This window comes from Protopterus annectens, chromosome 2.part0 (assembly GCF_019279795.1).
Source record: "Protopterus annectens isolate FY-2018-M chromosome 2.part0, PAN1.0, whole genome shotgun sequence".
NCBI classification, from domain to species: Eukaryota; Metazoa; Chordata; order Ceratodontiformes; family Protopteridae; genus Protopterus; species Protopterus annectens.
The window spans coordinates 1,986,556,710-1,986,578,938 of NC_056728.1; positions in this window are offsets into that span (position 1 = coordinate 1,986,556,710).

The following is a 22,229-nucleotide window of genomic DNA, read 5'->3' on the forward strand; positions in this document are numbered from 1 at the left end:
AATTCGGGGTGAACATGTCTTTCCCAAAGGGTAGGTCTATACCTTCCCTGGCATGAAGCTTCAGGCCATGGCTCTGGCACCAGTTATCCATTTCTATGAGACCCCAGGTGGATGTCCGTGTCTGATGGGGTGCTGAGTATGGTGGCTGGTGTGCAGTCATCTGCATACCTTGTCTGCCACAATCCCCCTATGTTTGCATGCACATTGGAAAGTTGAATGCTGAACAGGAGGGGGCCCAGGACTGAGCCCTGTGGGCCACCACTCGGGACCAGCTTGGAGTCTGACATGGCACCAGGAACACAAATCCTGTGGGGTTTGACCTCCATCCACTTGGCAAACCATCGTGTGACATATGTCTCTACATCAACGCTGGTGAGCCTTTCTATGATGCCCACGTGGAGTGTGGTTTGAACGCTCCCGCCAGGTCATGGTAGTCTGTGCAAACCGACGTACCCCCATCAATTGCCTTAGTGACTCCTCCAAACAGGTCGACCAGGTTTGGGAGGCAGGATCTGCTCTTGACTAAGCCGATGTGGGTATGTTCCGGTATTTGCCGTACACCAATGTCTTTATTTATGGGCTCCAGTATGGACCTCCCCACAGCTTTGCAGACAAGGCTTGTCAAGCTTATAGGGCAGGGATGTACACAGTCCATAGGAGCACTACCCTGGTGTAGTGGGACCACAGTTGCCATATGCCATCCATCGGGGACGTAGCCCGTAGTAAGGCTAAGATGAAACAGCAGCCTTATGTGCGGGGTGAGGGCCTCAATGAGGTTGTGTAGCACACAGCCGGGACACCATCTGGTCCTATTGATGCTGTGTTCACTGCTTAACAGATATCAGCTCTCCTGGGCATACGGGATGTTTGGGAGGCTAGACTCTGGTGGGATGGATACGTCCCCTCTTGGGGGGGGAGGGTAGATGTATGCACGGAACCTGTCCGCTGGTTTGTTGGCAATGTCTGTGGGTTCAGTGATCATTGTACCATTCTGGAGTAATTTCCGAGCATAACTGTGTGCTTCCACCCATGTTCCTACCATAGCTAAGGAAGGCCTTATGGTTGTCTTATGTGTCCTTTGCAGTACCAGTCCCACAGGCGGCCTTGGATGATTGTATGAGTGATCGTATGTTAACGCCGGTATTAATCAGTGATGCCTTCCCTGGTACTGATATTGCTCTGTCATGTAGTAGCTTTCAACTCTTGTTGTACGGTTTGTCAATGGCTGGGGTCCACCAGACCATGTGCCTGCCTTTGGTGGACAAGGTCCTGATGTTATCAGGATCGCTTGGTGCAGACATTCCTGGGGGTGCTCATAGAAGGCATTTGTAAGGGTTTCATCAGTGTGGCCTGTGTTTACCACTGGCATGGAGGCCTTGTAGGGTACCACACCAGTTGTATGATGTGTGTGGTTCGCTGTGGAGAGGTCTTCACTGTGGTCTCCTATGCCGGTGTTGGGTGCAGGATGCGGATCTCCAGTGAGTTCACTATATGGTCTGACCTCACCATTGAGGGATGTACATCCTGTGTGGAGCATGTCGTCCCCATGTGTGATGATCAAAACTAGTATAGTTCCCCCCCTTGTGGGTATGGTGCATGGTTGTTCCACAGCATTCAGGTGTATGAACACCTGGAACCTTTGGTGTAGGGTGTTGTGTCCTGGGTAATGTTCCCAGTCTATGTATGGGTGGTTGATGTCACCCAATATGACGGTGTTGTGAGAACATTCATACTCACCAGTGTCTTCAGGAAGGCTGTGCAGGTATCCTGGGTTTGGGAGGGTGGTCTGTAGCATGCAACAAACTGTAGGGCAGTCCTACCCATGGTTAATTGCACCTGGATATTCCCTGCTGCCACGTGCATTTCTGCCAACCTGGAGGTGTGTGTATCCTTCATGGAAATGGAGACTCCCCCTCCTTCTGTGTTAGGTCCGGGTTATGGACCTGAACGTGTGATATGGGGTATGACCTGATAGTGCTGGGGTGCTCTCAGCAGCCCTGAACAATGTTTCAGTCACAGCACTGACATCGATGTCCTCCATACTGAGGAGGGCATTTGAGGGTGTGCAGCTTGGGCGTAGACCACTGGCACTGAGCAGTATTACCCTGTCTGTTCTCCAGGTATGTAGTGTAGGGTGGTAGGTTTATCATTCCAGCCTTGCCTGCAGTGGGCACTGTGGGGGTGGCAGGTGCCTTAGCCAAACCCTTGAAGACCAGGGGCGACAGGTGTGAGCCATCCCTTGCGAAGGGGCGTGGCGTGCCAAGCATGTCATCCCAGGTATGAGGAATTTGGATCCCCTCAGACTGACACCGGTAACCAGGCACATTATCAAGGGTGACCACTTGGAGCCAGTATAGTGGCATCATACTTGATGAGGGTGGGATACTGCCCAGGGTCAGGGACATGCTGGCCTGGGCTACACAATCTGAGTGGCCCTCTATGTCTCCTTTAATGTATCCCAGGGTGGTATGTCTCCAGTCGTTGACACCAGCATGGGCAATGACCGAGTCATACCTGTACATGCTGCGGAGTGACCTGAGTGCGTGTGTTATGTGGCGGATTCCAGCGCCCGACAGGCAGCCTACTGTGATCATTCCCTTGTTCAGTCTGGTGGGTGGGACGTCGGTGTGTCTGACAGTGGCGTCACCCATTACAAGTGTGTCTGGCATTGTGTGTTGCCTTTGGGGCTCTGACTGTTTAGCACACTAACGTTGAGAACTATGTGTTGCATGTCCTATGTCTTGTGGAGGCAGTTGCTTGGGTGTCTGCTTCAGAGGGCTCGTTAGGTTCATGACATGTTTTAACAGTGCCTCCAGGTATGTCTTAGTGTGTTCATGTGTTTGATTAGCATTTGCGATAGTCACATGTGACACTGGGTTTGTGGTGTGCATGGTGTCCTTCCCCTCCCGTTTGGTCTTGCCGGTCGTGGTTTGAGAGAGCACAGCCCCCTGTCTGGCTATATAGTTGCATCTGTCACATGTATTATGTTCAGTGGGGGAGGTGCGGCTTGTCTGTGCCCATGAGGCACCTGTAACAGTGCCCAGGATGCCCAGATTCACCATCTGAACAGGAGAGGTCACTAGCAATTGACCCTTCGACATGCCAGACAACGTGAATGCATTCGCTGTGTAACTGGGTCAGAAGGCACCTATAGGGAATTGGGTACACAAGGGGATTCTAGGCCAGTATAGTACTCCATTTAGTATACATGTACTTTACCTATGTAGGAATACTATGGGAGCAGGTGCAGAGCTTTTGTGATATAGAGAACAGACAGTCGGGATTGCAAGAAGAGAGGTTATACACATAAACCTGCGGAGCACGGAGCCAGATATAGTGTAACGTTGCTTACACGGTACATGACGCACATGTCCAAACATATACTGCACCTGACGCCTGTGGTCGGTGCCACAGGCTACGGTGGACAGAGACATCACATACATGGCATGACACAGTACAGGTATGGTGACATTCTGCAGGTGTCGTACGCAGTGTGCTGGCTACTGACCGCAGGTGTCACCTGTCAGCTGTGGTGCACGGTGTGCAGCAGTCGGATGCTGTACCGGTACAGGAATATGTCCGCAATCGCGGTGCGTACACCTCTATGGCACACACCCCATTGTGTGCAGATGGGGACACCTGCCTGTGTGGTCAGCACCCTCACAAGACAATGCACCCACGCGCCATGTCACAGGGGGTGGTCTTGCACAGGTGGCCAGTAAGGCTCACAGGTATGGGGCTGTACAATGCAGCACCAGTACGGGATGGTCACCCTGTGTGGTCAGTGTCCAGTCACAACACTATATCTGCATACACCCTCACAACAGGCAGCAGACATACACACATGTTGACACACTGACATGGTGGTGACCACACATCTCTACACGAGGGATGACGTGTTGCATGTACTGCACCATCCACATCCATGCACCCAACACTGAGGTAGGTACAGATCTCTACCATGGTGTATAGTGATGTGTGGCACGTGGCACATAGTCCCCCGATCTGTGGCATACATGGGCACACATTCCTGCACACATGTTGGTGCTAGGAATGTCACACCCGCTATATGGGATATGTGCAGGCATGCAGCGGTATGCAGTGCATCCTGCGTACTACCACTGTATCTGGCAGCTGTGCCAATATTTGCACTTGGGAGGTGGTAGGGGTTACAGTGGCCATGTGACATATGGTCGATGACACATGGCCGATGGGTATGCATTATGGCAGCGCTGTCATGTAAAGGCGACATAGCAGACTGTATGCACATGGCAGGGTAGGATGGTGTGTGACACACCTGTGACCAGCACCTGCACACATGCATGTGGACAGGTGTTTTAACACATGGTGTACACACAGACTGCCATGCGTGCTGTTACTATGCCACCATATGATGGCCCCCATGATGGGTATGCATGTGGTAGGGGGTTGCAACTGTGTTATGGACACCGGACACCACTCATGCATGGCTGCACCGTGCACAGTACACGTGTCACATGTATCCCCTGTTGCCATGTGTGTATGCATTGCTACGTTGTGACATGTGTGTCGACATACATGGAACATGGACTGTGGTATGGTATCACAGCGGTCACAGGCAAACTGTACAAGGGTATGTGTCCCAGTGAACACCGCTATACCCTGTAGGGGGTGCATACCACAGACATGTGCCCGCCTTCCCTTCATGTGTGTATTACCTCGTATGCCTGTGTTATGCATGTGGTACATCACAGGCTTCATATGTGTCCTGCGTGCAGCCATGCACACAGCCAGGAAATCACATATGTGACATATCCGGACATTGTTTCACTGTGGTACAGCTGCAGTCATGTGTCATATCTGTGTCAGGCCCGTGGTATGTGGGGAGCATGCCTGTCCATGTATATCGGTATGGGTGGACTACATCACACCTGTGGGATCATTAATAGTACATGTGTACTCTGCACGACGGACGTACACCGCCACATAGTCTTGTGGACATATGTCACATGCTGTTGCTGGACCATGAGGCATACTGCTGCACCGATGACATGGTGCTGGCATGGCAGCTACAGTGTTCACTGCAGTGTGTACATGTTCAGCCTGCACCCGTGACGCCTGTGCTGTCATCTGTGTGTGTACGTGTAACTGCAGTGTGTGTCCACACTGTTCATGTGTACGGGTTTACCTGGCCGTGACTTGCAGTGTGTGCACTCCGTCTGCATGCCGGACGGCGCGTAGCACATACTACGTGTGTGAGCATGGCCGGGTTGCTGTTGTGTGGGTGGACACACACGACGGTCCACATTCTGCCTCCCATGATTTCACCCCATGTGTATGCATGTCTGCACTGTGCAGATTCTAAGTGTCTGAGCATGCCCAGTAAGCAGCTGTGTAGATGGACACACAGTACAGTGCACTCCGTGCCCATCTGCATTGATACCCCATGTGCATGCCTGTTTCCCCTTTGCAACCACCACGTCTGTGGCATGGCCGGGTTGCTGTTGTGTGGGTGGACACACACGACGGTCCACATTCTGCCTGCCATGATTTCACCCCATGTGTATGCATGTCTGCACTGTGCAGATTCTAAGTGTCTGAGCATGCCCAGTAAGCAGCTGTGTAGATGGACACACAGTACAGTGCACACCGCGCCCATCTGCATTGATACCCCGTGAGTATGTCTGTCTCCCCTTCGCAACCGCTAGGTGTGAGGGCATGGCCAGTACACCATTCGGGGGTACACACTACAGTCGGCACCGATGTCTGCTACTAGGCATGTAGCCATGGCCAATGACATCCTGCATAGCCATGGTGACCATCCAGGTGAGTCATATGTGGTTGTTATGCCACAATGGCTGCCTACATCGTGCACGCCGGATGCCCTCTCATAGGGTATACTGTATGTGGTGCATCCCGTATCCATGTCATGATGTACTGCTCCGTAGTTAGTTGGTATTCCCGACTGCAGCACTACCGTGTTACTGTACGCCCATCTTGGGATGGTAACATGCTGTGTGACTGTGCACTCTGTCTTCATTCCCTATCGGCTGCCTTGCCTCTGCAGATGATATCACCCACCTAGGGGTATGCCTCCTGACAGTGCTGTGCTCAGTAATCTCGGTAGCGCATTCTGTAAATGCATCATGCTGTAGTGTGTTCATGTAGGTAGGTGTAGGTTCAACTCCTGGCCCTTCCCTGTGTGTGTGTGTGTGTGTGTGTGTGCGTGGGTGTGTGTGTTTCCAGCTGCCTCTGCAGATGAACATGCTTTTAGATGCTTCGCAACACATACCTTGGCTATTGTCAGCTATTCCCTTACAGATGATGTCACCCACCTAGAAGTATGCCTCTGACAGCGCTGTGCTCAGTAATCTCGATAGTGCGTTCTGTAAGTTCATCATGCTGTAGTGTGTTCATGTAGGTAGGCGTAGGTTCGACTCCCGGCCCTTCCCCGTGTGTGTGTGTGTGTTTCCAGCTGCCTCTGCAGATGGACATGCTTTTAGACGCTTCGCAACACATACCTTGGCTATTGCCAGCTATTCCCTTACGGATGATGTCACCTGCCTAGAAGTATGCCTCTGACAGTGCTGTGCTCAGTAATCTCGGTAGCACGTTCTGTAAATGCATCATGCTGTAGTGAGTTCATGTAGGTAGGCGTAGGTTCGACTCCCGGCCCTTCCCTGTGTGTGTGTGAGGTGTGTGTGTGTGTTTCCAGCTGCCTCTGCAGATGAACATGCTTTTAGACGCTTCGCAACACATACCTTGGCTATTGTCAGCTATTCCCTTACGGATGATGTCACCCGCCTAGAAGTATGCCTCTGACAGCGCTGTGCTCAGTAATCTCGGTAGCGCGTTCTATAAGTTCATCATGCTGTAGTGTGTTCATGTAGGTAGGCATAGGTTCGACTCCCGGCCCTTCCCTGTGTGTGTGTGAGGTGTGTGTGTGTGTGTGTGTGTGTTTCCAGCTGCATCTGCGGATGGACATGCTTTTAGATGCTTCGCAACACATACCTTGGCTATTGCCAGCTATTCCCTTACAGATGATGTCACCAACCTAGAAGTATGCCTCTGACAGTGCTGTGTTCAGTAATCTCGGTAGCGCATTCTGTAAATGCATCATGCTGTAGTGAGCTCATGTAGGTAGGCGTAGGTTCAACTCCCGGCCTTTCCCCGTGTGTGTGTGAGGTGTGTGTGTGTTTCCAGCTGCCTCTGCAGATGGACATGCTTTTAGATGCTTCGTAACACATACCTTGGCTATTGCCAGCTATTCCCTTACGGATGATGTCACCCGCCTAGAAGTATGCCTCTGACAGCGCTGTGCTCAGTAATGTCGGTAGCGCGTTCTGTAAATTCATCATGCTGTTGTGTGTTCATGTAAGTAGGCATAGGTTCGACTCCCGGCCCTTCCCCGTGTGTGTGTGTGGGGTGTGTGTGTTCACAGCTGCCCTAGTAGAGTGTAGTTATTTTAGACGCTTGGCAACACATACCTTGGCTATCGGCGGCTATTCCTTTACGGATGTTGTCACCCACCTGGACGTGTGCCTCTGACGGTGCTGTGTTCAGTGGTCCACACATACCTGTGTCATACTGTTGTGCGGTTGGTTATGTGGGGGTGTGGTCAATCACCATGCCTGCCAGCTGTGTGTGTGTGTCTATGCTCCCAGCCGCATGGGTTCATAGGGTATGGCTTTAGAGTTTCCGCAGAACACTTATATCCTGCCGCCATCCCTGTGTTTGTGGATGGTGAGACACAGCTCGTGGACTGCCTGTGTGCCTGCTGTGGTTGGCAACCTCCGTAGCATGTTCTCCACGTGCACCCTGCTGTGGTGTGGTGGGGTGGTGCTGTGTACGTTACACTCACGGCCTTGCCACATGTGTCCGTCTGTATCTCTCTCGTTGTATATATACATACCTATGTTGTGCCCATAGCGCTGCTCTTGCATGGACAGCTGTCTGTCCCATGTATCGCATATTTGCACGGCTGGCACTTAGAACTGTGGTACGATGCATATCCACTCATTGTCCATGCAACGTCCGTATTCCAGAACGCCCTAGAGACATCTGCTGGATATCGTGGCAGACAGCTATCCTTGCTGTACTGACACTGTACCCGTACACGCCATAAACCTTGTGTATAATTGCCTGTTTATGGTGTGTGTATGTCTATCTGTGCTGTATGCATGGTCGTGTGTGTGTCCCGCTATAGCCGTCTGTGCAGGTGTCGCCACTATGGGTAATCCTTGTAGACCGCTGTTTCATGTGCACTTCAGCACATACCTGCAGACTGTACTACCCCTCCTATGGCAGCTGCCTTAGATCGACCACTGCCCTAGGCTATAGGGCTCCATGGTGCCCACCACCACAACACATGGTGCCCCCATCCTGGTGTACCTACATGACATACCTACTAGACAGGTGGCCCTACTAGTGCAGCGCCCTAGGCAGCCTCAGGATTGGCGTATGCCTACGGCCGGCTATGAGCACATCACAAGGCATACGTTTACATTCAGTGTTTTACAAAGGCTAGGTTATAATACCAGAGGGGGGGACCTCATCAACTATGCTTTAGAATGCGGATTGAGATGGATTATTAGGTGGAGAGTTGACCACACACCAGGGCTGAATGATGAAACACTGATTAAGCCTCTTTTGAGAAGCAGGTGGCTTAAACCCAAGTAACAGGAATGTAGTTTAGGTACAGATATACAGTTAACACACATTAGTCCACTCTTTCAGTTGTTTACCACTGTATTACATTGATATGATATACATATCTTCTATATATATTGTTAGATCTTTGATTGATGAGTATTAGGCATATTACAATATCATATAATACATGTTTTAACAGGATGTTTTTGGAGATGTTAATATATGTGTGTGTAGTTAACATTGCGTCTGTGCTTTATATGCTGTGGTTAATTGTTCATTGTTTGCTGAGAAATTGACCAATGAAAGTGTAAGGTGGGATATTTAAAGCCTGGATGCTTTTATGTTATGTGTAAGTCTGACGGAGCCTACGGGTGAAAGCGCTTACTTGTCTATGAAGGAACCTTTGTATTCCATTTGGGCACTGTCCTGGACAATTTCTACGTTGACTGTTTCATCTACCTATGTGTTTTTTGGACTGTGTGCCATAAGGTGCCAGCGGTTCTTTGATGTTGATTAGGTGTATTCCATGGTCAATTGACATTAATCCTATTAATTCATTGAAGGATGTTCTTTATAAGTGGGAACGCCATAGTTTAACCATCCTATGACCTTCCTAGTTGAAGTTGTTAGAGTGCCATTAGTATGTGTTCCACAGGTCGCCCATTTGTTCCGCAGTATGGAAGCGAGTGATCCCCATTTTGGTGCTGGCAGATTGAGTGCTGTGTACGCCGGTATTCGCACGGCGGTCTGACTTTGTATGGGGAGTGTCTACTGTAGTCCCTATATGTATTTCCTGTGTTATGCCTTACTGCAGCTGTGTAATTCCACCAGGTTTCCAGTTATGGGTGCCATCTTGGTCGTACGCTTGTCCATCCATGGGAATTGCCTACTGGACACTGGTATAGGGCTGTACACATTTCACACCTGCATTTAGCATTATCCGGTGGATGCTTTGCATTATTAGTGGGGAGTAAGGCATGTGCTATACCCACATCCCTCCCACGGGGCGGGACAACGGATTATCTGCCAAACAACACCGAGCCCCATTTCTGCATACCCAGGATCCCATGGCTGCAACCCTCGACGGTACCCATTACACATCCTTCATGTGTGCGGGACTGGGATGTGGACGCACTTCTATGGACTCGACAATCTGGGGATTTCTGTTCATATGTCCTGCATTTCATGGACACTTGTCATCAACCTTAAACGCTCTGGTGGTGCATATATCTAGCTGTGCCGTAGTCACTGCTGTCACTTCTTCTGGGTCGATCGATCGCAGCTGGTTGATATTGCGTATGGATCAATTTTTGGGTCCTACAATGGACACCAATGTGCATATGTAAAGTGTAGAACTTGTTGGACTGTCTCCATCTGGCCAGTGGTTTTGACTGCTGCTGTATGTTCCCCAATCTTGGATGTGTGTTTGACTACCCGTATTATGTAGTGCTACGAAAACCAGGTTTTTCAAAACTGAACCCAAATGGTGTACATCCAAAGATGCAAGTTAGCAACTGCTTTAAATAATCCTCAGAAGTCCCAATAGGAAAGATTCACCACTTTATTGTCAAAATAACACCACCAAAACAAGTAGATCACGAGCACTTTCGCCCGGTCTTACCGGGCATTTTCAAGTGTAATTAGCTAAAACAATAACTATAGCTTTTATAGCGCAAGTGTGTTCTGTTAATTAACTCATTGATTAAAATATCACCATATTGTAAATAAATTAAATCCACTTCTACAAGCATTAGAGACAAATACATATTTAAAAATGCTCGACACAATAAATGCATTGTTAAAATGTATGTTAAAAGTTGTTTGTGAACCATTTGAACCAAATAAAACATCAGTACCATGGTGATATTTTAATCAATTAGTTCTATAAAAGCTAGAGTTATTGGTTTAGCTAATTACACCTGAAAAAGCCCGGTAAGACCGGGCGACAGCGCTCGTGATCTACTTGTTTTGGTGGTGTTATTTTGACAATAAAGTGACGCATCTTTCCTATTGGGACTTCTGAGGATTATTTAAAGCAGTTGCTAACTTGCATCTTTGGATTTACACCATTTGGGTTCATTTATGAAACACTTGGTTTTCGTAGCACTACATTGTGTTTGCTTGGTGCTCTCGGTTTAGGACCTGGTGGGTCCTTTTCCTAGTTTTTTCTTGGTAAACTGTTCCTTTCTTCTTAACCATATTATGTATTACTTGGCCTATCTATATCCATGTTCCAGTAAGCGGAAATACAGCAGACCCTGAGTCCTGGTCATCTTCATAAAAGACATTCTTGAACATAAACCATGCCAAGACAGACGATGACAAAAACAATACACTCCACAGTCATAGGATACTGAGCTCTTTCACCCACTAACATAGGGCAATGTCAGAGTACGAGATACATTAGATAGTCGTCCCTTATATACTTCCTTCAGAATCAGTTTAAAGTCAACTAATTAATAGACTTGCTCATAGTTCAGTGGACCGTGCTCCAAGTCTTGATGATAAAGTGACATGTAGAACTCAGTGTTGCATACATTACTGAATGGAAACAATGATACAACAACGATGTGTTAATATAAATACAATATTGGTCAATACCATCAGTATATTGAAACATAGTTGATAATTGTTGTGAGTAAACCTTAGAATGTAGTGTGTTGGTAATGCTTTTGTTTATCAATGTGTATAATTGTTGCATTAAGATTCCAAATCATGGAATAAATAAGTACAATTACATGCATATTTTGTATAAATATGAATGTAAATAAGGGTCACAATGTTAAATATGGATATGACTGTATTATTACTATATCAATATGATATGGACTAAACTGTAGTTGTTTACATCTTGTTTTCAGGTGACAAATCTATGTCCATGCATCATATATACGGGCCGTCGGACTGCTGTGTGTAGATATATACATGTGAACCCCTCGTTTCATACCTTGCGTTGTTACTGTCTGTGGATTACCTGTGTACACACATCAATTACTATGCCATACCTTTCCACTGTACAGGTTCGGGCATGGTGTACGGCTGGTTGGCCCTTAATGTTGCTGTGTGTTACATTGACCTGTGTCTATCTGGCAATTCGCTGACGTGTCATGTGAGACCTTCTTGCTTCTATAGGGACATGATCCCATAATTGTGACGTGCTTCCACTGGCCATATATTTCTCTGTCGTCTGTGATCTGTGTGTAACCAGTCCTTTCAGGGCACTTTCTATTGTTGTTCTTCTTTGGTACATATATGAGTACTTTGGTATGTTGTGCTATTATTATGTGTGGAGCATTTCTCCACGGGCCTCTGCTGACACTGGACATATATCCAGCTAGCCTAGCCCGGTCAACAAGTGTGAACCCACTGAACACTTTTCGTACGGGTGCACCTTCTGACAAGTGGGTCGAGTAACAGATGCATAACCGTCGTCTATCCATACTACTAACGCACACGTTATTCTATCCACATTCTATGTTTGTCTTATCACATAGCTTGTGTTTCTCACTATTTCTAACGGTACTTTACATGGCATTGCCCGATTCCATACTTTCAGGGGCTGACAGTTTTGAGACATGTATGATTGACGTGGAGGACACGGCCTTAACATTCCCCGCTGTGAGCGGATCACACACGCACACGCGCACTTGCATTTCCTAATTGTGGGTTACGGGCAGGCGCACATGCATATCCGTATTCTGGTTATATATGTTTACTGGGTCTGTGTGGTTACGTGGCCTGTGTTAGTTGTGACTGTTCCGGTAACATATCTCTGATCCGGTTGACGGACGTGTGCGGAACGCACTTTCACCTTTACACATGTAACAGTCTTTGCGGCATGGACGCATTACGTACACGTGCACATTTATATGTTCTATAGTTGTAATTCAAACGGGACTGCATTCACGTTTGCCGGTTACTGTGATCACTACACGTTAGCTGTTCGGTCTCATTTACATACATACCCATGGTACTTAGCTAAATTTACATATCCCCCTGCCCCACCCCCCCTCGCACTCACGTACGTCACAGGCATCCATTCTCCTGCTGGGAAAGGTGCGGTACTACATGTTAAACATTCCTCATTCCCTCCCGCTCATGGCCCAGGATGCATATGTTGTGAACGCAGGGATATTCAGATCACAGGGGCTTATATCCCCTACGCATACAGGCCTTCAATTGTCAGGGTGTTCCTGTGGTGCTTTGGGTTTGGTCTTGTCCGCCTAGTGTACGGAACTGCCTTGACCGTGTACGAATGTCAGACGAGTCACATGGGCACGGTTTGTCCGTGTCTATGATACCATATCCCCCCCATTATTCCTAACCGTGTGCGCTGATTGGCCGGTGTGCCCGTTGTAGATCTTGTTATAGTAATTGCACACGGTCTGGTCAAACGGACCTATTTCCATTACTAAACTTCGATATTTATAACCTGTATCGCTATATTACATGGGTTTAACATTGCGTGACGGCTTCCACCGAGCCACGGACATGTCCGTTGCTTAGTTTGGGGCAGTCCCGCTCTGCTACACACATTTAACATGGCGGAATAGGTTGTACAGCTCAGCAACGGGGACATCGGGCTCTCCGTTGCTGTTTAGTATTGAATCGCTATGTTGACATTATTTCACATAGCATGACAGTGTCGACATTGGTTACGGACATCTCGCGCAGTACGTCCGCACCGCGGGTGCCATATGTCTGCTTTGGGTGGCGGACAGGCATTATGCTGTGCCATTATGTCTGGGAATATATGGTTTCTTTCCATAGATGATATAGCATACTAGCAATGACCCGCGTCTGGGTGTGGGTACTGTAGGTGTGGCCTTAGGTCAGGTGGTGCCCTAGGCAGAAGGACTCCATGGTGCCCCACCACATCACCCGCTACCCCCATCCTGGTCTACCTACACTGAATAAAGGCTGGTAAGGTGCCCTAGCAGAGCGCGCCTAGGCAGCTGCCTACTTGGCCTATGCCTAAGGCCGGCTATGTGTGTGGTCCCTCGGGCGTCGGGCTCGGGAATGCACCACGTCTGCCGTGGGTATGTCTAGCATCACCCACATCCAGGTGTGGTTTATTGCTATGATGTTCCATGTGTACGGACACGTGTGTTTGGACAACATACAATAGCTTCTGCTATTGGCATACAATGCTGTGGGTGGTGCCGGTTACCATACATATGGCTTTCTCAAAAGCCGACTTCACACTTCTAAACACTAGTGTGGTCTCCTTTAAGGCCCCTGAGCCAGTGGTAAACATTACTCAAGCCACTGAATCACTTACATATGCCTTCTACCAGCACCTACAGGACTGCATGGATCAGGCAATCCCTTACACAACTGTGACTCTTTGTACCAATGCCAAGCATCCAGTCTGGTGTACACCAGCCATACACAAGCTCTACAACGAAAGGAGGTAGCTACTACAAGACAGAGCAGAATCCTTGTAAGGTATGACACCCTTGCTCATTATATGTGAAGAACTACAAGCTCTCATGACATCATCCAGGGCAAATCTGACAGATATATCACCAAGGACTCGACAGACAACCATACGGCCTTCTTTAGCTATGTTGGACACCTGGGAGGACTCTCCCAGATATGCTCGGACTGGGTTCAGAATGATGTGAAGTTTACTGAACCTACACACATTGCCAACATACTGGCTGACAGGTTCGGTGCAACCATCCCCCCCTCCCCCCCACATGGAGAGATGTCTGTACCAGAGGATTTTGGCCCCCAAAACTTCTGTAATGCACAGGTGGGACATGCTCTCTCCAAGGCAGTAAACATAACATCCATGGGACCAGATGGTGCCCCGGCTGTGTACTCCATGAACTCATTGAGGAATTAGACCCACAGTTAGGACAGCTGTTTAATCTTAGCCTCACCTCAGGTAACGTACCCAAGTTGTGGTGCACAGCGACTGTAGTCCCACTTCACAGGGGCAGTGCCTCCACTGACCCTGGTAATTACCGTCCCATTAGCTTGACAAGCCTTATCTGCAAAGCCATGGGGAAGGATCATAATGGAACTCATAGATGAAGACATAGGGGACTTGCATACTTTGCATCCAACCCAGTTTGGCTTGGTCAAAGGCAGATCATGCGTTTAAAACTTGGCTGACTTTTTAGGAACAGTCACCGAGGCCATTGATGAGGGTCAGGCAGTCCATACAGCCTACCTCGACCTGGCAAAGGCCTTCAACACAATACCCCCCTCAGGTATCATTGATATACCCATCGGCTTGGATGTGAACCCGTACATCGCAGGATGGGTTGCAAACTGGCTAGGTGATAGAACCCACACGGTCATAGTTGCTGGCACCATGTCAGACTCACAGCCGGTCACAGGCAGTGTCCCACGGGGCTCAGTCCTGGGTCCACTCTTTTTCTGCATCTACATTTCCAAAGTACAAGCAAACACAGGGGGGTTATGGCTGACAATGTTTGCAGATGACTGCGAACTGGGTGCCATAGTGGGACGGACATCTGACACAGATATCCTTCAGAAGGGCCTCACAGATATGGATATCTGGTGCCAGGGACATGGCCTACAGCTAAATGCCGGGAAATGCATAGTCATACCCTTCGGGAAGAACAAGGTTACCCCTAGCTGCCATATAGGTGTCAATCCACTGAGCACAGAGGGAGTTACCAGGGATCTGGGGACCCAGGTTGTCAGTCACCGTTCATTCGACACACACGTTGCTAATGTAGTTAGGTAGACCTTCTACATTGCCCACCTGATCGTGCAGGGATTCACATCTAGATCAGGGGAGGTCATCGTCTCCTTGTACTCATCACTCATTAGACCTATGATTGAGTACATTGCCCCATTCGGAAGGTATCTGACCCGACACCTGCAGCAGCTGGGAAGGCCCCATAGGTTCATCGTCAAACGGATGCAGGGTTTCAGGAATTTGTGTTATGCTGCCTGACTGAAAGGACTCCTGCTCCATTCAGTCACATACCACTTGCTCAGTGGTGACCTGTGCCTGACATACAAGGCCATGTCGACCCATATTTGATGACTATGCTTCACCTAATGGATCTACATCCCTCAGAACCACAGGGGCAGGTGACATGAACCTTGACATGGTCATTAATAGAATGTGTTGGAGGGACAGATTCATCACCCAGACACTCACTATGCTGTGGAACAACATCCCAGTACATGTGAGGCAGAGCACCTCGCAGGCCTTGTTCGAGGGGGATCTTGACCAATGGATGGGAGATTGCAGATATACCCCAGGGATTACTTCAATGTCACTGCTTGACAGAGGTACAGCAGTATAATAGGCACTGTTTTCTTTGGACTGGAGGGGTGGCAAAGGCAACATAACTATGGGCTAGGGTTATAGCTGCCCTTGGGCAGATAGCCTACTATGTACCTATGGACCTATGAACCTATGTTCATAGTTTGTCCCATTCACACTTGTCTATCCTCTGTCCTCATTCGTATGTGTATATTTCTGTGGCACATGATTGAACTATGTATTACCTGCAGGTATGCTGTGTACAGTGCACATACGTCACGGTTGATTACAGTGTATCTGTGTACCTACCTCTGTGATACTGAGGACTACCACACATCCTTCACAGCATTACATGCATATGTCCATACTATTATTCGTTGGCCTGTGGGGGGTTGTTAGGGCAACGGTTACACGTGTCCCTGTTTGTGCACGCGTCATGGTGGTCTTTGACCAGCCTCCGTTGCTATCGTGGGATGGACGGTAGTGTTGGTGTGTGTTTGGGATGTGTTTCCACTGCTGGTACATCTGTGGGGGGTGGGGTTGGTACATGTTCCTCTTTGCAGGGAGCCCCATCCTGGACATTTGTATCATGCGTCAACACTTGGCACGTGCCATATGTCCTGTGCTATTCCCACAGTCGTGTATGCCTTCCTGCATTACTACTGCGTGTTACTGGCAGTTTGTATCTGGTACGCATGGCTATTATGTTGGATAGCTTGGCCTATTCCCATGCTATGACATACCCATTCATCCAGGCATATACATGTTATTCCATCCTTTGCGTTGGCCATGGGTGTTTGGCCATCCGGCAACGCTATTCTCAACGTGTGATGTCCCACCTTCACCTTCTGTGCATGTGGCACGCTGTTGGGGCGTCCTGCTTGGTGGGCAGATGTTCCGCCATATGTGTTGTGTTTGACATGTCTGCATAGCTAATCATCAGTATGGTGGCTGAACATACTGCCTTGTCCAGATGTGTACAGTTATGGGCACCGTGGCGTGTGAACGCCTATGGGGTTTCGACAGGTCCATACCACATGCGGGATGTACACATTCTGCCGACACATTCACATGCAGCCATTTGGATATCAGTACCTGAGGTGGGATGTTGACATGTGGGGTACATATTTGCCCACGTGGCACTGCCTAGGACAATACTTCTTACTACATTTCAGGTATACCCATTGTGTGTAGGTGTGCAGCTGCGCAAGGCTGCTAGCTGGGTTGGGTGCACGGTCGTACATGAGTGCGGGTTACGTGCTATGACGGGGCTGTTGTGTATTACATTTGCATGTATGGGTTCTGCTTCTGGATATTACGCTTAGGCATACGCCGTCCTATGTGTATGCGACGGGCACGTTGCTGGGTGTAGTACATGTTGCTATGCACATGTTTGTCTGTGTTTAGGGTATCTGGTTTCCTTCTGGTTGTTATATCGACACGGCTGCCCGGCTGTGTACTCTCACTACTGCTGGTGACCATGCCCATGTGGCTACTTGTGTGTAGGTGTGGCACGCTGACATGCTGCGGTACACCTTCACTGGGTATGCCCACTGACAGTGCATTGCGTGACGGACACGGTATTATGCGTATCCTTTGTTCCTTGGACGGGTACAATTTGGACTTCGTGGGTTAATGTTTGGTTCTCCGTTTTGTGTGAACGGGTACTATGTTGCATACTCTGCGTATGTTTCATTATCCACGGACCCTGGCTGGTGCGGTTACTATTGCAGGCGGCCTGTGACAGTCAGCACTTTAGGTTGTTCATCGTCTGCCGGCTTGGCCATGCCTACGGGCGCATCCTACTTGGGCTCGCGCACGTGCCCTCTGCACGTGTCTGTGGTTGCGGCACGCACTCATTACTATGCATGTGGCGCTGCTACGCCGATTATACACTGCACTGCCGGTGCAAGCCTTACACCGGCCTTGTGCCGAGCTTCATGAATCCCGGGGAATAACTTTACAATATTGCAATCAATACACCTCAACCCAAATTTTAAATGAAATAATTCAATGCTTAACTTAAACAAGCACCCACTAATTAAAGAAAAAAACTCTACTATATGTTTATATGTACAAAAACCTTTCAATTAATGGAGTGAAAAATGCCTGGAACCTTCCAAAAATTATCTGATCATGCCGAGACAGACAAAATAAATTACTTCAGCCTTACTAAAGGACCAAAATGTTAATGACAACAATATAAAGTTATATAGGATGTTATGGAATACCTTTGTCCAGAAAAAATATATATATCAAGCATGTATAAATTAATTGTAGCTATCAAATAACAGGATGCTATTCTATATTCTGATTGTTGTTCTTCTTCTTCTTTCGGCTTTGCCCGGTTAGGGGTTGCCACAGCAGAACTCCGGTCTGTTAATGATCGGCAGTAGATTTTTACTGTGCCGTGGTGCCAGCCCGATGCATGTCCATTCACGCATGTCTTTCAAACACCACTCAACCATGGGGAGGACATGTAGACTCCACACAGAAGGTGCTCCAGCCGAGAATCCAACAGGAGAACCTCTTGCTGTGAGGCAACAATACTGCTGCTGCACCACTGTTCTATATTCTGATTACTGGACCAAGTTGGAGCCAACAATTCCAAACAGCCAGAAAATCCAGTTGATCCAACTATCCTTTAAAATTCTCCCTTAAAAAATGTATATACTCAGCTAATGATAAACAATAATGCATACCTAACTCCCATATTATTTAACAAATATTACTCCACACCCTCACCAAATTGTTTACACTGTAAAGATCAAAAAGTTGATAATTTTTGCATCTTTTGGAGTTGTAAATACTCTTATAAATTGCAGTGTTCATTAAGAGTCAAGCTAGAGAAAACTGGTTATGAAATGTCCACTGTCTCATGGGAATTTGCAGTTTTGCATATCCCCCCTATTGCTCTAACCAAGTAAAAAATACATGTTTTGATTATCCTGTTCTCACTACTGAAATTGTACATATCATAAAACTAGCTTGACTGATCTAAGATTTGTGTGATGGTTTTAAACAAATGGCAATCAAATATATTACAATTCATAAGGTTATAAAGAAAAACAAAGCAAATATTCCTATTATTTACAATTCTGGAGCACCCTCCTTGCTCATATTTTTCCAATAAACTCAGTTTTCTCCATTAACTATAACCTGAACTAACTTTTGTAATAGACATGATATGATCTAAACTTTAATTGTTTATAATTTCCTTACAAATAGATTTTCAACATATCATATTATACAAGAACTATAGCACTTTTGTGCATATTTTTATAGTACTTTGCTGTGTGTTTTTATAACATTATCTCTCTCTAAAACATTCATCACATGGTTGAAGAGGTCTGTAACAGTGATTTTAAAAATCTAAATAAAAGATATATGAAAAAAAGTTTGGCCAGAATGAGATAAGCAGTGGGCACAGAATGGCCTCTGTCCATAGGACTTGTAGCCTTTTCAAAGGCATTTAGTAGGTTTAGTAGACAGGACCTGCCATTCTCAAAAGCAAACTGATTGGGATCTAGATCAGTTAAGTTACCTGTGTTTGGATAAATGAGTTCTGTTATAATATGTTCCATGGCTTTGAATAAATGTTGTTGAGGCTGATGAGTTTGTAATCACCCAAGTCTGTAGATGGGCCAGTGTTGTGTAAAGGAGTCACAGTAGATGTTATCCAGGAATCAGGGGAAAACCCTGTATATAGATTATGATTGAACAAGTTAAGTAGAGACTCAGATAGTACATACTTAGCACTAATGAGAATGCAGCCTCGTATGTTGTCCAGTCTCATAGATGTTTATTTTTAACCCTTGACAGGGATTAAGACTTGTTACATGATGATTTCAGAGGAAACTAAATTCTTAGGGATATAGTGAGTAAAAATGTGGATCGGAGAGGTAAAATTAACACTAACTTCATCTGTTAATATACTAACTATACCCTTGGAGTCTGAATAGGTGATATTGTTATGAATGAATTTAATGCATTGCCGGACATTATTCTTTAATTTTCTGACATAACCAAGGAAAGACTTGTAGTTTCCTTTGGAATTTGTAGCAACCTTACGTTCCTAGTTTGCTTTACAGTTTCTAACAGTGTTTTTAAGCTCCTTGCTAGCATGTTTCATTGTAATCTTAAGGTAGGGAAATTGGGATTTCTTGCACCTTTTCATTATTTTCCTTCTTTTGTTGTACAGTTTATTAATACAGGAGCTCTACCAGAGAGCTTTATTCCTGAATTTACCATTATATATAGGGTAGATGAGTACTGACTTTTTATACAACTGTTCCAGTGTTGGAAAAATTCAGAGGTGAATGCATCAGCCCTCTCAGGTGAGTCCATTTGTAAGAGATTGTTTGGAATTTGCATATGTCTTCTACAGTCTGAACTAGATTTACCTTTAAGAAGTCCCTAAGGAAAGTTTCATTTGGTGGTGGGGTGGTGCTACTATGCCTGTCTGAGAAGATGACTAATTTTTGGTTGGACTTAACCAGCAATGAGGAGTTACAAGGTAGGTTGCTGACTGGGACTAGGTTAATAAGGAGTAGGTCAAGGATATTAGACCCTCTAGTGGACAGTTTTACAATTTGCTCCATTACATTGGTGTTAATTAAGTCTAACATATGCTGAGCATACCTGTTTTTAGAGATGTGAGCATGCAAATCAATGCTCTGTGAATTAACGTCACAAAGTAGGACGATTTTGGTTTGATATTTAATGCTTCAAGACTGTTGAGACAATTTTTATGATCTTTGCAAAACATTGGTAGAGATCTATAGCTTACAATGAAGTAACAGTTGGATTTGTTCAGGGTGATTTAGTTCTCCAGGAGCTCCAGGCAGACATTATGGGTAATTTGATGTGAAGGAATGGTGTTTCTACAAAATGCAGGCACTCTCCGTGGTTATTCAAAGGTCTGAAGACATGATAGGTGCTAAACCCTGAGATAGATGGAGTGCTGTCATTCATACTTTTCTCAACCTGTTAATACAAGAAATCTGGACAAAGCCTAACATTTTGAGGGGAAAAATGCTCAAAAATAGGGACAGATTTTAAATATTGCTCTTACAAACTTAGAAAGTTGCTGTAATGAGAGGTTTTGAATTAGCATGCATTTTCCAAATGATATGAAGTCGGCAATTCAAATGAATGTCACTATTTAGTGACTTCAGTCCTCAGTGATTTGCCAGAAAAAAATAAATTTTTATGAGGAACAGACTAAAAATATGAGGCAAAAATTTGGACATTCTGTGAAAATCTGTACAGTTGAGAGGTATGCTGTCATTGCAAAAAAAAAAAAAAAAAAAACAACAGGTCCTAGTAACTACACAAATATAAATATTTTTGAATTGCAGGAGGGCTTCAAGTCCTGGCATCATTCTATTTAGATTTCAATGCATTAGGTATTGCCACACTAATGTACAAATTTGAGTTTGATTTTTCCATGTAGGAGTGTTCGGTAAGTAGACTCTGACAAATAAGGTACTATGGGATAGCAAAGGCTTTAGCCAATAGGTTTAAGTCCTAATATGATAGGTGTATGCCATCCCAGGTGAAGCAGGAAGTTTTATCTATCATATTCTGAGGCTAACATACTGGATCCCTTTAAAATGACCCCAATTACTTAGCCAGTTGTTGAAACTAATTATCCTGTCTTTGCAACATTGATTACAATGATGTAGGGAATAAGTGAAGTTCTTTATTATTTGCTAAAACTAAAGCTCTGTCATCAGCCTATAAATAACACATTTAAGTTGTTTAAAAGAAGAATGCAAAGGTTTTAATTTGTCAAGGCAGTTTTCACCCCTAACATCAGTGTTGCTTTAGTGAAGGAATGAACTTATACTACTGACTGCATTTAGTTTCATTCATTTACATTAACTTCATCTGCAAACTCATGATAATGTGCTGAGCAAAACAATACAATCTTGTTTACTGTCTCTTGAGTCTGCTCTTCACTTACATCTACTCTTAAAAAACAATAATTTCTAATCACAACTTTTTTATCATACAGAAGATACGCATTCTGTTAACCAGTCATGAAAGCCCACTTAAAATATTCCTGCTGAATAGTCCTAATGAACACTGTTCCGTGGCACAGTGGTACAGTGAGTTGTGCTGTTATTTCACAGATCTCTTCTTTAGTGCTTTTTCTGCAAAGTCTGCTTGTCCCTTTGGTGACTTCCTCTCACATCCTGAAGACAATAGTTGAATATTTGGCTCTAAATTGTACTTAGGTGTACATAAAGCATGTGTGTGACATGAAAGAGAGCTAAGCAAGCTACTTCCATTCTCTACTTTCATGGTCAACTCTGTGGATGGTAGAGGCTGTTCACAG